The sequence below is a fragment of the Sitophilus oryzae genome, unplaced genomic scaffold (genome assembly GCF_002938485.1).
Source record: "Sitophilus oryzae breed Bouriz unplaced genomic scaffold, Soryzae_2.0 scaffold_178_pilon_pilon, whole genome shotgun sequence".
Lineage (NCBI taxonomy): Eukaryota > Metazoa > Arthropoda > Insecta > Coleoptera > Curculionidae > Sitophilus > Sitophilus oryzae.
This window is the reverse complement of record NW_022146490.1, coordinates 85,723-103,325: the sequence shown is the minus strand read 5'-3', so window position 1 is coordinate 103,325 and position 17,603 is coordinate 85,723. Positions and strand designations below refer to the sequence as shown.

The 17,603-nt window shown below is 34.6% G+C and overlaps 1 protein-coding gene across 1 annotated transcript in view; it reads right to left on the bottom strand.

Moving 5' to 3' along the window:
• Nucleotides 1-1,276, bottom strand: part of LOC115882617 (acid sphingomyelinase-like phosphodiesterase 3b) — a 185,960-nt gene extending 184,684 nt beyond the window's left edge. The window contains exon 1 of the mRNA XM_030900810.1: nucleotides 1,197-1,276. The gene's annotated coding sequence lies outside the window, so the exon portion shown is untranslated. The remainder of the gene's footprint in view (nucleotides 1-1,196) is intronic.
• Between the last annotated feature and the right edge of the window lie 16,327 nt (nucleotides 1,277-17,603).

The following is a 17,603-nucleotide window of genomic DNA, read 5'->3' as shown; positions in this document are numbered from 1 at the left end:
TTTGATTAGTATTTAAACTAACAAACATGATCAGGTTTTCATGGATTTATGCACGCAATGCATTTCATGCATGCCCGACGAGTGAGCGGCAACCTAAGGACTTGGAAAAACAACAATAAAACAATACAAACATTACTACAGTAAAACTTTTACATCAACGTGGCAACAATGCTTTGAAGAAGCCAGACAACCCGAGAGGTTTTGGCTTTTGGGAACCCAGGGAATTCTCGGGATTATTTGCCGTAATTTCGATGAGTTTTTTCTTACATGCTCTTTATAACTACCACTGCGTATGTTAACTTTTTTCCAACTTTGTCCAGAATTCATAATAGCTGTGATTGATTATACTCGTACGTAGATATTACTTTTGCAACAACAACAATAACAAAATAAATAACTACGTATACCATTTAATTTAAAATGAGGTTATATTATACATTACCAGTTTTATAATGCAGATATTACAGCGAATTTATTTTGTTAATCACAATTTTATCATATAAGGCTATATAACTAGTGTTGTATACAGCACCGTAGTTAACGCAAGAAAACATTCTATCATACAACGTAATACAACTTTAATAAGACAAGTTTAAGTAACTATTATATGATTTTGTGACTACTAGTTATATGAATATTATAGAACTTTTACATGGTGGGTATAAGAGTCTAATAAAATAATATGTTTGTTATCATATAGCATTGTCTTATTAAGTGTTATTAAAAGAAATTATCGTTTAATGCGTTATAGGATACGTTGTAAAAACCACTAGAAAATAGTTTAATATGACAACTTTTATTAAAAAACAGAATGGTCGAAACCAAACGCTTAATAAAATCAAGCAGTCCTTAAGACAACGCTATTCGACTGTTATAAAATAATTCAATCCTTTCAGAATTTCTTTTTGCTACTTGGGTAGTTTTTTCAATTTTTTCAGATATCATCAAAACTAGATTTTTTTTCACACGTAGGTGTAATATTTTTATGATTTTTATCCATTATTCAAGTATACTAGTTTTTCGGTAAGTTTCTTGCCAAAACGCGTGGCAGTTTTTCTTTGTTTGCCAAAATTCGAAAAAATGGACAAAATGCATCTAGAAAGTCTGCTCTTCATTTAGTCTGTATAATATGCTTTTTGAGTTTATTTTAATTTAATACAAGAGAAAGTACATACAATAAACAGTATATTTCTTACCTTTTCTAATGTCGGACACTGAATTGAAATGTCCATCGTAGTGGATATCTGTAATGTGCCAAAAGTAACCTGAAAAAGAGATAAATATATTTAGAGGTTAGGTAAGTGTATCATATAATCCAGTGGTATAAAATACTAATGTTAAAATTATACCTGGTGATTTAATGAAAGCGAAGTCAGAATTATAATAATCCTAAGCATATATGGTGACTAATTATACAGGATGAGTATTTGTAATTTTTTGAACAAATTTTCGGATTTTTTTTGTTTTTAGTTAAAAAACATAATTTCTCGATAATATGGCAACATAGAGGGTAAATTTACAAAAAAGAGAACCCGGAAAAAATCCAGCGGTTCTCAGAATTTAAGCAAAAAAATTTTTTTTTTGAAATTTTGAAAGTAAAATAACTTGGTTATTTGGACTTTGAAAAAATATGTTCCTTTTGTCCAGATTTACCAGCGCTAAAAATATTTGCACTTATTAAAGGCTCATCCCTTATATTAGTATTATAATAATTGTAATAACAGATAATAATTTAAGTATTAATTATTTCAATTTGACATTATAAAAAATGTGATTTCTAAAAAATAAGTTAGTTGTTTTAAACGCAGGAAAACATATGAAGACAAAGTTTGCATTGCAGATTTTTAGGAACAGGGAAGAAAAGCTCTAGTTTGTTTAAGTCTTTCAACCCAAATAATACCTTAAGCAAAGCAAGTTTAATCTTTCACCACTTTTACACTACCAAAAAATACGTTTTCCATAGATTACAATAACAAAAGTTTAAAATACCTCTTCATATACATATTTTTGAAAAATATATCCGTTATCTGACTGGTTAAGAGGTGTGCCCTCTAGTAGATATTTTTCAAACTTCAAAATAATTTCGTGCTGTTTCTCTTGGTCGATTTACTCATTAGAATGTTTTTTTTTCCAGAGCTATAGGATAAGTACCCACTAACGATGCTTAAAACAGAACACCTGGAAGACTCCATCTGTTACCTGGAATGGGTATCCTCCAACGGTCTAAGACACAAAAATTTCTCAGAACTTATCACCGAGAAAAATCGAAGATTTTCCTTCATTTAAGTAAGAGCTATCGTTGAATTCTCACGGACAGGACACTTTCTCCCCAAATAACAGTAGAATAAAGCTGAGAAACAACGGCGAATGCAGATTCTGTTGGGAAAATAGGAAAACACCAGAACAACTCATCACTGAATGTGCTGGAGATGGAGAACTAACCTCTGTAAATCAGTCTCAGATACTAGTTTTTGTCAAAGCTCTGAGACTGCATGATTGGTTATAACTCAAGAAAGGGGGACACAAAACATCTAAGGTCACAAGGTCGCTGTGGTTAACTTTCCCCCTCCCATTCATTCCACAATTTAAAATATATTTTTATTAAAATAAGTTCTAGTAAATTAATTTTAGTAGCCTTAAGTAAGACGATTTTTAAATTAAATAAAAATAAACGTTTAATGATGGATTTTCTTATAAATCGTTGACCTTGAGTCCACGACCACGCTTTTACCAAAATTGGTGTGCGTTCCTCGTCATTCATTGTCTCCGAACCATTCATGACCGGGCAATTTCTCATATTTTCCTAATGGCTTTCCCCTTTCCCGAAAGGCACTACATAAACCTTATCCGGGCCCATTCTGACACGGTAATTAACTAAAAAGTGAAATAAGACCATTAACTCATCTGTGGATGGAAAAGGACATTATTTACTTTTCCCCGTTTTCCGTTTCCCATCACCAGTGGCGTGCGGTAGTATTTTACCCTTAAATCGTGGTATTATTTTTATAAAGCTTCATTCAAACCCCAAAAATAATATTGGAATAAATTAGTAGTTTCAATTAGCGTAGAAGTTTGTTTCTCTAATATCAATGTAAGTATTCAAAACGTCAAAATTAGTGGTAGTAACCTTCAATTAGTGGAAAAAGTTAACAAACTTTTAACTCTTCGACTAATTATAGTTTTTACAAAATTTGCGAGGAATGTCATTTTCGTCTTTGATCTATCCGTCTAGAGAAATTGTGGTTTAGATTATTTTCCTTTATCTATGATATTAGGCTTTCTCTGTGAGAGAACGTCAACGGTTTTTATAGACGAATCTGTTTAATCTTAAAAGTGTTCTTGAATAGTTATATTTAGATATTTTAAACATATTTTTTCTATGACTAGCCTAGAAAATGCAGTTTGACACACGGAAAACTCGATCTGAAATTGGCGTTTTGGAAACTGTGGTGTGCTAAGGATTTAGCGCACGACATGTGTCATTTTGCACACGTCAAGTGCCAATTTTAACATTTTTAATTTCCAATGTTTAGCTGAAACGCCAAACGCAACGCAGCCGTCAGAAAAGTGTCATCATTACATAGCAAATTATTTCATAAAACTGGCAAAAACTGAGTGAGTCTGCTGCTAATTTGTTGTCGTAGAAAAAATAGCGTAAAAAACTCGTTCAAAAACTTCTTTGTACACTCGTTCGACTTGTGGCTCTTGCCTGCGGCTCGAGCAACTGTCGAACTCATGTGTAAAACGTCGTTTTCGATACTCGTTGCTTAATATACTATTTTTCTTTGTTCCGTGTGACATTTTTTGCTACTGAGGACGGGAGGAGATATACCTCCTAAAACGTTAAGCTTTTTGTGTCCATTAGCTTAATTTGCTTTATGAAAAAAATATCACTGAAAAAATAGTCTCTGTTGGACTAAGGCAGTGTTGTTTACATAATAATAACTATTTAATTTTGTAGATTTTCTTGTAGTGGCGAAAAACCTAGAAGTCTTTCCAAGAAATGAATCAGCTACTTAAGTTAAAGATTATTTTTTTTTGTTTTGTTTTAAAAGTAATATTTTAGATATTTTGTAATATTTTTAGGGGTATAAACTACCCTGCTACCCTTGGCCGCACGCCTATGCCTGTTTCAGATGAAAAACTGATGGTGCCACACTTTCCGCTTTCCCCGAAGACGGATGAATTAGGGAAAAGTTTAGTTTTCTTTTTTGGTTTTCGCTCTTTTTTCGCTACGCGTTTTTGTCCCGTTCTTTATATTTTCCCACTGAAATGTCCCAGTTGTTGGTTTGGTGGTATACGTTATCGTATATTTTAAATTGAGGCAACAAAAGAGCTATTTCTTGCTTCGGTTTGAAAGATCTGCGCTTGTCATACAGCAAACAGTATAAATTTTGAAAAATATATATTTTGTTAGACATACAAGGAATTTTTCCCTCTAAGAGCATTTAGAAGATACCTGAAAATCTAAATTTAATTGAGGATCATTACTGATTACTACTAACATATGATCCTAAAAATAGACATCTACACAAAGTTGACCCAACCCAACCCTAACCAACGGCTTCCACAAGCAAAGAGTGTTCTTTCCAGCATCTTTTTCTCGAGGAAAATAATTTATAAGCTTAGTAATGAGCTCTTGTTCATTTTGACTCAATCTTTGAATATGAAGACTCAAATTTTGACTCAATCTTTGAAATAATAAATCTCGTAATAACGTTACCAATCTCTTTCATCTGATTGAAAAACGACCACTACACATCGGTGAAGCTAATAAAAACCTGTTAAAAACTACGAAATTTCCTAACCTAATAAAGGTTAAAATTGTAGCGTAAACTAAACATGACATAATATGGGATTAAAACCCGTTCTAATGAGATCAATTTCATAAACACATACAGAGCGTAGCGGCAAATCCTGTGATAGCGTTCAACTCGCTTTATGCCTGGCTAGGAAATGTTTAATTTACGGCAGCGGGCTCGAAATATTAAGCCGTTCGTCTTATATTTGTAGACTTTGTCGGATTTCCTTGCAATAAAACGAAATTAGAGACGTCTGTTCCTAAACTTGTGTTTTTCTTTTGGCATTGTTATTACTTTGTTAACTTTGTTTAGCGGATTGGTAGAGTAACATTTTACTTTATTATTATTTGCTTTATACAATTACTTAACACAAGAATAGGAATTTTAGAGCTTACTCAAACATGGTACAGTCGATGTTACGGACAGGTTTAGTAGAAACATCAGATATTAGCACTTTATTATGTTATACAGGGTGTTCCAGAAATGAGTACAGATATTTTAAGGTGTGGTAGATCTGGTCAAAATAAACATATTTTCTCTTTGCCATTTTTAAAATAAATTGAAAATAACCGAGTTATTTAACTTTGAAAATTTAAAAAAATAATCGCAACATTTTGAGAACTGCCGGCAGATTATCTATCAACTACATCCAATTACCCGGATCAAGCCCGGATTTCAGATAATTCGACGCACTGTGTTGCCATATGGACAAGAAAGTATATGTTCAAAGTAAGTCATAAAATCACAACACCGGAGGAGTTTGCAGAGATGCATTACATTTTTAAGATTGTGATATTACATAAAATAAATTAAAAGTTAAATGTTTAAAAGTTAAAAAAGTTGAATTAAAAACCTTACCCAACATTAAAAAAGATACTTATGACAGATCGATGTAACTGTGACAGTTCTCTTTTTCGATATACACTTAACTAAAATAGACTTCACTGTGCTGCTTTACTTGTACATGCTATTATAATAACTACTAAAATAACAGTCCCCATTTTTAACACATTATTTTCATATAGGCCTCATCACAATTTGAACCACTGATTTACAAAACACCTTGAAAAGCACACATTACTTTGAATATCTTTCTGAATGAATAAATGTTGAGAATTACTGTCTCTTACCGCCACTTTCCGAACTACTTTCAATCTAAGAAAATACATGTTTCACTCAACAATTTTAAATACGTATTTTATTTTTTTGCTATTTTTTCTATGTATTTCGACAATTCCATCGACAGCCCAACCGTCGCGTCGGCCAAGAGAGCCGCGCATCACTGGTAACTGCTCCTTTGTCGCGCCGCCGTGTCGAGCTTGCGTCATGCGAGGTTGCCGTAGTTTCAACAATTTCAAATTCAAGACACTCGAAGCAATCAAATTATTATTTAAATTTTAAAAATAAAACAGAAAAACATGAAAGGAAACAAACAAAACACAAATGAATTAGTTATTGATAAGGTCACAAAAAAGAAATTTCTAAAATGTTTATCGTAATTCAGAATTCTATATATCGAAAACAGCCCGACGAATAATTAATTCATTTTTGTTTTGTTTGTTTCCTTTCATGTTTTTCTATTTTATTTTTAAAATTTAATACGAATTTGATTGCTTCGAATGTCTTGAATTTGAAATTGTTGTAACTACGGCAACGTTGCTTAACATCGTCGTCTGACGCAAGCCTGCCACGACGGCGCGCCGACCGCCGACTCAAAGGACCAGTTCACACGCGGCACTCTTGGCTGACGGTTAGGCTGTCGATGGAATTGTCGAAATACATCGAAAAAATAGCGAAAAAACAAAATATGTATTTAAAATTGTTGAGTGAAACATGTATTTTCTTAGATTGAAAGTAGTTCGAAAAGTGGCGATAAGAGACAATAATTCTCAACATTTATTCATTCAGAAAGGTATTCAAAGTAATGTGCGCTTTTCAAGGTGTTTTGTAAAACAGTGGTTCAAATAAAACAGAGAAACATTAAAGAAAACAAACAAAACAAAAATGAATCGATTATTCGTTGGACTGTTTTCTAAATTTCTTGAATTGAATTCTAAATTACGATAAACACTTTAGGAATTTCTTTTTTGTGACCTGATTGTGAATAATATGAATCATTTTATTAAGTTTATTCCAAAATAAAGTTATTTTGCAGCATAACAAAGATTTTTGTAAACGTAATAAACGCAATGTTTTAGTTAATTTTCGGTGGTTTTTGTTAAGTTTTCATTGAAAGGGTAAGTACTAAAAATAATTAATGTGTTTTTTTTCTATAATTATTAATAATGGGCACTGATAAAAGATTAAATTTAACATTCCTAATTTTTTGAGTAGAAATTTGTCTATGAATTTATAAATGTAGAACTGTTCCGCCGAACTATGTAGAATGTGGATAACATAGGAGGTTGCAACACTGCAAGGTTTAGATACACGGTAGAGAAATCTCAGGTGAATAAACAAGTGGCACTAAAGTTTTTTCAAATTTCCCGGAAAATTTCAAGAAAAATTTTTAAATTTTCAACATTTTTTTTCGCAAAAAAACCTCATAGGTGTGTTTCTGGGGTTGAATTATACTACCAGTTAAAATATTTGCACTTATTTCTGGGACACCCTGTATAGGCGTGGATTGATCTAATTTAAGCACAAAAATTTAATAAAACTTCTTTTAACATTGGAAATGTTTATGTTCGTATATGGGGGCCAAATTTCGAGTTTCCTTTCAAGGTCGTCAGCAACGGTGTCGCACTAGCCACACAGTCGACCAAATTAAAGCATCAAAACTTTGTCGCGCGATGCCTAATTTAGGTGAACTGGCCTGACAGCACGAAACTCTCGGCGATATACGAGGCTTAATTTTGTTAGTCCCGACGAAATTACTTGACGACTATGCTACGGGGGGCGATTATAAAATTGAATAGATTGATATTGATATTTGCAAAGGTTACAAAACAGTACTATTTTCGTAATTTTTGATTTGGGTTTTGACAATTATTTATGTTGTTTGTAATGAAACAATATTTTTATTTAGGTATTGATATATTTCAGAAAGGATTTAAGGGCTCTGAAAAATCAAGGCTAAGGTGTTATAAAATAATTATAAATATTTAGATATTTAAACTAACCTAAAATAAAACAAAATAACGTTAACTACCCTCTATTAATTGTTTTTTTTAATTATGTTTATTTTTTCTTCTAATCATTATTAGTTATTATTATTAAGAATGGTGTTTTTTTTATATCAAGTTTAGCTGCAAATATATAATGTTAATTATGTTTTATATGTTGTGTTATCATTTCCAATGTCTCTGATGGTTGCATCGATTGCAAAATCTGTGAGTTTTTGGTTTGGTTTGGTGTTTAAAAAAAATCCCAAGCTAGGCAGCCATTATCTTTTTACACTGACAGTTGATCGACGGTCTCCGCATACAATTTGAGACGTTGTTAACAAAATTGTTTGGTTCTCTTTTTTTAGTTTTTCTTTTTTTTTAATACGAATGTGATTGCTTTGATTCTATTTTTTACAAAATGTTTGACATCAATAAATAAGAGAAACTACGTGCCCACCTTAACTAAGAAATAATCTATGAACGATTTAGTTGTTCTGGGAAGGCGTTTTTAAAAATATTTTTTATTTTCTGTCGCTTTTTTAAAAGCCATCTGTGTAAACCTTCCCTGATTTGTTGGACAGACTTCCAATAAACTAATTTAAGAAATGTATATTAAGAGTATTTAATCTGCCCTAAAAATATAAAAAATGTATTTCCAATATTTAACCCTTGGAATAAATCAATATTTACCAAAACGCCCTAACTTCGATAATATCCACTGTCACTGATAGATATTCGAACAAAGTCCGACCTGGTAGTATCCAAATTAAAGTTTGCCAACTATTCGAAACTTTCCCCGTCGTAAATTCCCTGTAGTTTTACATCGAATTGACAAATCGGTTCACTACTGTCTCGTGCTCTGCTTGCTTTAAATTAAATACCGAAAATTCTAGGTCAAGATACGCGATTCTATCCATACGTATCCAGAATTCTTTCGCGGAGAATTGAAACTTTCCTGTTTCCTTTAGCTTTTTAGTTTAAAATTCAGGTAGAGTTCAACACCTTTCTGTTTTCGTCGGAAAGTTTTTTTATAAAATCTTAGTAACAATAATCACGATTCTAGAGATATTAGATTTCACTTATCTTCAATAACGGATAATCAGTTTTTCTATAAGCTATAAAAAAAGTTTTTAGTTAAGTAAATATACAGGATGTCCATTTTAGTATGTTTTATAGGGTTTCTCGTTTATGAGATACAAAGACGCGGTTTTCACATCACTATGCTACATTTGGGACAACTAGAAGAATTAAGTTAGCATGGAGTACTTATCGAATAAACTCAATCATTTTCAAATCTGGAATGCCACTTTATCCAAGAATACCTTCGACGAATGTGTACTACCAGTGATGACCTATGCACGCGAAACCTGGATATTTAAAACGGACATTATAAAGAAACTGTAGGTCGCAGAATGCTCAATGGAACGAAATATGCTGGGAATAACCAAGAGAGACCGTAAAATAATAGAATGGATACGACAAAAGATCCAGGTAATAGACTGATGTCATCCACATGATCCATAGAGTCAAATCCCCCAGTGCCACGGGCAGGCCACCTGGCAAGAAGTATGGACAACAGGTGGACCACAAAAATTACAGTATGTTAACCTCGAGGAATTAAGAGACCTAGAAGAAGACCGAACCTGAGATGGTACCATGATATTAGGAAATTAGCAGGGATAACTTAGGCCCGCATAGCCAACAATAGACAAAAATGGGCCCAACTAAAAACAGAGTATGTGAGGAAGGCTACACCATAATTGGAAATGGTTGAATAAGCTGAAAATGATACTGATGATGATGACTTATGTGTGATTTAAATCATTTAAACTTTATGATGAAACTGACTTAAGATTTGTTACTCTCTTAGTTACTCTGTATATATTTTATTTTATTTTATTTGCCTTGTAGCTTTTTAAAAATATAATATATTTTATACTTATTTTCATAAACAAGGTAAAAAATACATTATTTAACTTTTTAACGTAAGCGGCCGGCGAGGGGCAAACCGCTGGTGTTATTTATTGTACAAGCACTTGGTAATACTGGTATTTTTTTGGTACTAATTTGGTATTTTTGGTACTAATTTAGTATTTTTGATACTAATTTGGTATTATTTGGTAATAAACTGGTATTAATTGGTAATAAACTGGTTTTATTTGGTATTAAACTGGTATTAAACAGGTATTTTGTTGGACATCTGGCAACGCTGGATTAGACGCACGTGGCGACGACGACCGGGAAGCTGATTGAATCATTTCTAGCCCATTTGCATCTAAAGCTAATACTGAAAAATATCTATATTTCTAGCCCCAAGTACATCTAAAGTTAATACCGAAAAATATCTGGAATCTAAAGGTGCTTTGACAAAATCGTTTAGTTCTGGAAGTCTTTCAGAAGATACCACTCTATATGTTTTGGAAACTGATTATACCCAAGAAAATAATATAGTTTCTAAAATACTAAAGCAATGGTTAAAGTCAAAAATTGGTGATGAACTCTGGAGCACTCTAAACTGCAATACTCTGTTTAATAACATTATTTTTAGCACATCAATTTTACTGCCAAATTCTACTGCAAACTTCGAGGCAAACTCGATTTCTGGATCGGCTTTAATATGCAAAATAACCTGCTTTCGTAAAAAGCAAGTAACTTTAGAAATAAAATATCATCTTTCTACAAAAACCACAAAAACAAGAGTTACAAAGGCACGCTGGGTAACTCAAATTTTCAAACACACTTGATAAAGCATTTTGATATAACAAATAAATTATTTATACCAAAGATTAGTAATAATCGCAGTGTTAAATCCAAAGTTAAATCAGGGGTAAGCAATAATTCTTCAAATACCCAACGATAACGTCCAAACCAAACCAAACCAAACCAAACTTTATTTCGATATTAAAGAAAATAAATTCTACTCTTAAGGAAAATGGAGGAATATCGAAAGCTCTTAAGGAAACGATGATGGTTTGTCTAAATGAACCTGATGAGAATAAGCCAGAATCGGAGGCCAGAATTAATGCCAGCAAACAAATTTTTAAATATGTTGCTTAAGACAGACTTTGGTACTAATTTGGTATTTTTGGTACTTTTTTCCCAAAATTGGTATTTATTGTACACCATTTTTGGCAGCGGTTTGCCCTTCGGCGCCGGCGGCCGGTTTAAATTAGGGAATCAAAACAATCAAATAATTTATTCGATGTCAAATATTGATTATTGATATTTTTCATATTTTTAATCAAGATATAATTGTACGTGAATCCGATATGCTGTTCTGATATGCGTTTGAATTACCGAAGTTTTACTGTATCCTACATTTTACCTCCCCCCTCCTTCTGCAATATCCTCTCTTATTTACCTACTTCAAAGTGAAATCATCCTGGCTTACTAAATTAATCCTTTATTGTTAGAAGCAAGTAATAACGCTCCCGACAATAAACCTAGGGTATCTGCTAAATTGACAAATTTCTCAGTATTGACAGAGAGTCTCATTTGGAATTATCGCAGTCTTCGCGCGAAGCATATAAATTAAATTCTGTCTGTGCAACGGCAAGACTGCATTGAAAATTTAATGTAGTCCTTTCAGTTATACAGGCGGAGTATTGAGCTATGGCCGAGAATCCCCACTTTTCGGGAAGTTTTTGCTTTACTTTCAATGATTAATAGCGCTCTGTCTGATGGATTAAAGTAGCCAGAAAGGAAAGGACATTTTTAGTAAGTTTTTGCCGACTAAAGGATAAAGCTTTTGAGAAAAATGAGTTTTAAAGAAAAAATCATAAAGTTTAACTGGTGATATTTATAATGCTTGAAAATATTCTTTTATTTCTTAATGAATTGATATAAGCTTATATAATCTTGGTTATGATAACCATAAATAGAGTAATAACTTCCTTAGGATTTTTTTAACGGGAATTAAGATTCCATAACTCTCTCTATCTTTTATAGGTAACAACCACGAAATACATTAGAGATCTTGAGTAATATTACACAATAAAAATGGACACTCATCTAACTACTCTAAGTGTTTTGTTGATGTAAATAATAACTGTTTATATATTTATAATTAATTTATTTTTGTTTACTAAAATATTTTGATTAAAAGAAAATATATAAAAGTGGGCAACGCTGGTACCGGTCAAACTTAATCACGTGACTAAAAGTTTATTTTGTATGAACTTTACGTATCAAATATTGTAAAGGTACGCGCACACTGACCAGAGCCGCACTCGTCGTACTCGCTGCACGAATCGCACTTTTTTTTCTTTTTGCCCTTACTACACCCGTATTTTGCAATCGACTTTTTGATCAGTCGCTTCCGGAGTCCTGTCTGCAGTGAAAAGCGTATTTTTTTCTTAATAATTCTCGACAATGAATGACAACGAACAAGAAATAATTATGAGCTCCTTGCTAATAATGTGGGTATACACATGCGACCCGAGCGGTTCGCGAACCGCTTGTGAACCTATTGGTGCGTTTAGACTTGAGCACGCACGCACTAATCCTCCGCGAATGCTTAAGTGTAAACGGCTGTGCGCGCACGCTCACTCTGAATCTGTCTGTGCGCAAGCAGCCGCGAACGTGAGCCGTCTGGTGTCGGTTTTTGGTCCGTGCTCAAAGGGATTCTATGTGTGCGCGAACGCTCAATTTGGACCGGCAATTTGTTTTGTCTGCGTTCGTGCGTGCGTGTGTGACTTTTTTCGTTTTCTTTATTAAAATTATGGAGTGGATCAATGAATCTTCGTTATTATTAATTGAAAAAAATATGAAAAGTTGCCTATATTATGGGATGTTAAACATTCTTTGTATTATTAAAAAATCAAAAAAAATATAACGCATGGCAAAACCTTGTAAATAAAATTAATATTGAATATGTCGATATTAATGAAATTGCTATTCTAAAATTTGTATCTTTTGTTCGTAATTTTTGGTGTTATTAAATTTTGTAAATATTCAAAGTCGGGTCTGGTCATTCTTGTAAAGTTTTTAAACTGATCATAACCCTCCTCAGACACTAAGTTGTTGCAGTAAATTATATCGATTTCTAAAAATTTGGGTTTGCCACCAGCGATGATGTTTTCGATTTTTCTTCTTTTTAATAATTAAGCTGTGCATAACAATGACTGCAGCCTCGACTATTTCTTGGTCGTCCATTATTTTTGCCAACACAGCTCCGCTGTGCGCACACAAATGGATCACTTCATTCGTCGAAAAGTAAGTTGTTAATTTGAACGGAGCCGAGAGCGCGAACGAATGCCGTGCGCGCACGCTCAGCTCGTGCGTGCTCAAGTCTAAACGCACCATATAACTCGCAAGTGTGTACGTTGTTTTGAGCAACGAAGGAACGGCTCGCAAACCGTTCGCGGCGATTTTTTGACGAACACAAAGGGATTCGTGGCTCTCGGTGGACGAGCTCGTGTGTTGTTCGTTGTTTGTATCGAACCTCCAGACAATCCAGACGCACTGTTTTCAATTTTTAGTTTTTGTTTACCGCTTGGAAGAGGTATAGAGGTTTATTTAAATGTGGAGGGGTCCGTGGAAATCATTTTAGATTTAGTTGATCTCTATAGAAAAAACGCTTTATTATGGGATCCAAAACATAAAGAACATTATAAAAAAAATTAAAGGAGGACGCTTGGAGGGAAATAGGGGTCGAACTGAAAAAAATGCAGACCAATGTACGAAGAAAATTATTTCTTGATTATCATCCTACCGGCGAGAAAAGACTAAAATAAAAACCTAAAACTATACCCTATACCTATCTTGAGCGGAGATTGGAGAACGGCAATAAGTTTCCTGTTTAGAAATGTAGGGTCCAATTTTCTGCAACAGATCCTCGAAATAATAACATTTTTATAATGACCGCTTATTTCTGGTGACTTCAAATCCATTAAAAGCTCCGTACTGGTACGTTTTTTGTACAGGTTAGTGTGCCACCAACGTCGCTACTTCCTTTTCTTGTCTAAACTAGCCATCACTAAAATGCACCACTCATCACCAACAGAGCATAATTCTCTTCTCGCGAAGACATAATTAAACGCATACTCGCACCGTCCGTCGCGTCGCATCGCAAAAATGACTGCATGTTTTCGGTTGGTTTGCGGCGTTCGCGCTTTTCCCTTGGATCGTTGAAGGTTCGTACAGAAACAATTTGCTAACGAGCGGTTCAGGAGCGGTTTGAGAACCGCTCGGCTCGCATGTGTATACCCACCTATAGAAGAAGAAGAAATCACGGGAAAGAATCGAAAGTTATGGGTTCACAATATTTGCAAAAATTTTACCTTTAGGAGGGGTATTCCACACATTATTACCATATTTAATTGAGGACGAACTAAAAATTTTTCCATATTTCAAAATGAGCCATGAAAAATTTCGAACTTTCTTAGCATATTGAATTTCTAATCTCCTCTTCGGCTAGTTCGCGATTCGGCTACCCGCCTAGAGTGGAAGGAATTGCGTGTGACGTCAGCAGCAGTAGCCACATTGACCGAAAATCATTCTGACCCAACAATGCTGGCCGCATTTTCGTTGATGCGAATCGTGCGGCTCTAGTTAGTGTGCGCACCTTCATTTAAAGTAACACAAACAATATTTTTCTTCGGTCGATGCGGTGCGTGCGGCTCTGGTCAGTGTGCGCTTACCTTTAGGGAGTTGAGTTGTCAGTTGAGAGTGTTGAGTTGAGTGTCACCGCAAGTCTTTCAGTCAAAATAAACCAGTCATACCTTAGGTAGGTACTTTAGGCACATTTCGAAAAGAGAATATTGACTGAAAGAACGCATCATCAAAGGAAATATTAATGGCAAACTATCATGAAGAAGAATAATAGACGACTTAGAAAAATACAGAATGCAACACGTCATATTTTTTGTGTAAAACTTCCTTCTTATATTTACCTGCCTTATACCCTTTTGTGCATTAGAATTTCACGTTCCACAACATCAGTTTCGCAAACTACTTTCGAACGCGATGGATCTCCGTCGTCCTTAATGACGCCTTATTCAATTCACCCCTAGCTAGCTCCCGGAAAATTTTAATTTCAAACTTGGCTCGGCTACGCGTCGAGCCGCAAGAAGCGCAACTTCAAAAGTTTCCGACTTAAAACATAATACCCAATTAAAAAAGGAAACCACAATAATGAAGAATTAAGTTGTTTATTAGTTGCTCATTTATCTTGCAAGCAAAGTATAATAAGTTTCGAAACATAATACGGAACATGCCGGGAATAATCTTCATACAACTTTATTGTAGTGGATTAGTACGTGAGATATACTGTGTGGTTTTATATTCTAACTTTCAAGAATATTTTTAAAGAAAACTTGCAGTTTTTTAGATAAATTTTTGTTTTCTGATTTCTGTCATACGATAGAAAATAAAGTTATATTTTGGCGAAAATTTGACACATCCTGTGAGATGGTTTAACATGTGAATAAGTGCAAAACCAATTTATTAGATAGAGTAATTTATCTGAGAGTAATCTAATTTTTTTTGCTAAATTTTTCAAAAAATCAATAAACACTAAAACTGCATATTTTGATTTTTTTCACTTTTCAAAGCTTTCAAATATACGAATTGTTGAATTGAAAAATACTTATTTTTATATTACTTGAATCCGCAAAGCAATTTTTTTTATCGTAAACCCTTTCAAAGTCATGGTACTTTTAATGGAAAAGATTCCTTTACGTGTTATTTAAATGGAAACTTTGAATGTTCATCGACACCTTTTAAAATTGAGCTAAAATCCTGCCTTCCGGCAATATTTTTTTCTCGGTTATTAGGTTCATTTTAACCCTTAAGTACTAACATATTGAAATAGTCGCGCTTATACTAACAGACCGTCTGTGGGACTTAATATACAACAGAACTCTAGCGGGAATATACTGCATTGGGTATGCAGATGACATAGTCATGATCGCTCAGGCGAAACATGAAGGCACCTTGTGCGATATTATCCAAAGAGGACTCCGTATCACTGAGAGATGGTGTAGAACTGTCGGGCTGAGTATCAACTCAGACAAAACCGCGATAGTGCCATTCACCAGAAAGCGAAGTCTGAAAAACTTGAAAAGAATCCAACTAGATCGAAAGGAAATACTGCCAAACAGGAAGTTAAATACCTGGGAATAACCCTGGACAGTAAACTCCTGTGGAACAGGCATATTAAGAACACTACCAGCAAAGCCATAAAGGCTCTCATGATATGCAGAAGACTGGCCGGAAATAGATGGGGCTGCTCCCCTAACATTTTGCGCTGGATGTATACCATGATAGTAAGACCCATGATTACTTATGGAGCAGTTGCCTGGTACACAAAACTAGAGCAACGGACGGCAAGGCTAAACCTATGCAAAGTCCAGAGACTAACATGCGTTTGCATCACAGGAGCCATGAGAACCTGTCCAACAGCAGCAATGGAGGTCATTCTAGATCTAACACCACTGCACATTGTCATTGGTAGATATGCCAATGCGACATTGATTAGAATGGTCACTAACGGAATTAGTACTGGGAGAATTGTCAGATCAGGGGCTTGGAACACCCTCATAAAGGAAATACCACTCCTGCAACTCCCAGTGGACGATATGCTAAGAACGTACAACTTTGAGAAACATCTCCATGTAGTATTGAGCAATAAAAAGGATTGGAAGAGCGAAACGCTTGCCCAGCAGTTAAAAGACCATACCATAACTTGGTATACTGATGCTTCCAAAACCAATACGGGAACAGGGATCGGAGTGTTTGGGCCGAGAGCTAAATACTCCGAACCAATCGGCACTTACCCTAGTATCCTACAGGCAGAAATCTACGCTATCGAAAGATGCATACAACTTATCTTAGATAGGAACTATCGGAAACAAGAAATAGCCACCTTGTCTGATAGTCAAGCAGCGTTAAAAGCGATCAACTCAGTATCAATCCATTCGAAATTGGTCAAAGAATGCATAGAGAAGCTGAATAAATTAGGCAAAGAAAACAAAGTCCTCCTATCTGGGTGCCTGCTCACCAAGGGATAGAAGGCAATGAAAAAAAGCAAATAATCTAGCTAGGAAAGGAGCGAACACTCCACTAACTGGACCAGAACCGTTCTGCTTGTGGTAACCAACTCAAGGCGGAACTCAAGAACTTGGAAGATTCCATCCGCAACCTGGAATGGAAATCTTGCAACGGTCTAAGACACTCGAAGAAGTTTCTGAGGGCTTATGATCAAGAAAAATCACAGATCTTCCTGGGTTTAAGTAAGAACAATCTTCGGATTGTCACGGGGTTTTTAACAGGACACTATCTCCTCAATGAACACCTCAGTAGATTGAAACTAAGAAGAAACGGCGAATGCAGATTCTGTGGGGAAGATGGGGAAACACCAGTACACCTCATCACTGAGTGCGCCGAGACGACAACCATTCGTGCCATGAATTTTGGTACGACTGATATTGGAGATGGAGAACTACCCTCTATAAAACCGTCCCAGATACTGGCTCTTGTCAAAGCCCTGGGACTGTATGATGAGTTATGACTCAAGAAAGGGGGACACAATGGATCTGTAAGGTCACAGTGATTAACCCCCCTCCCACTCATTCTAAATTCTAAAATTCTAAAAAACAGACCGTCTGAGAGAGATATCTAAATATCTAATACTTATATTATGCAAATATGTTTTATATTTTTGAAATAAAAGTACTAGTTTTGGATTTTTTAC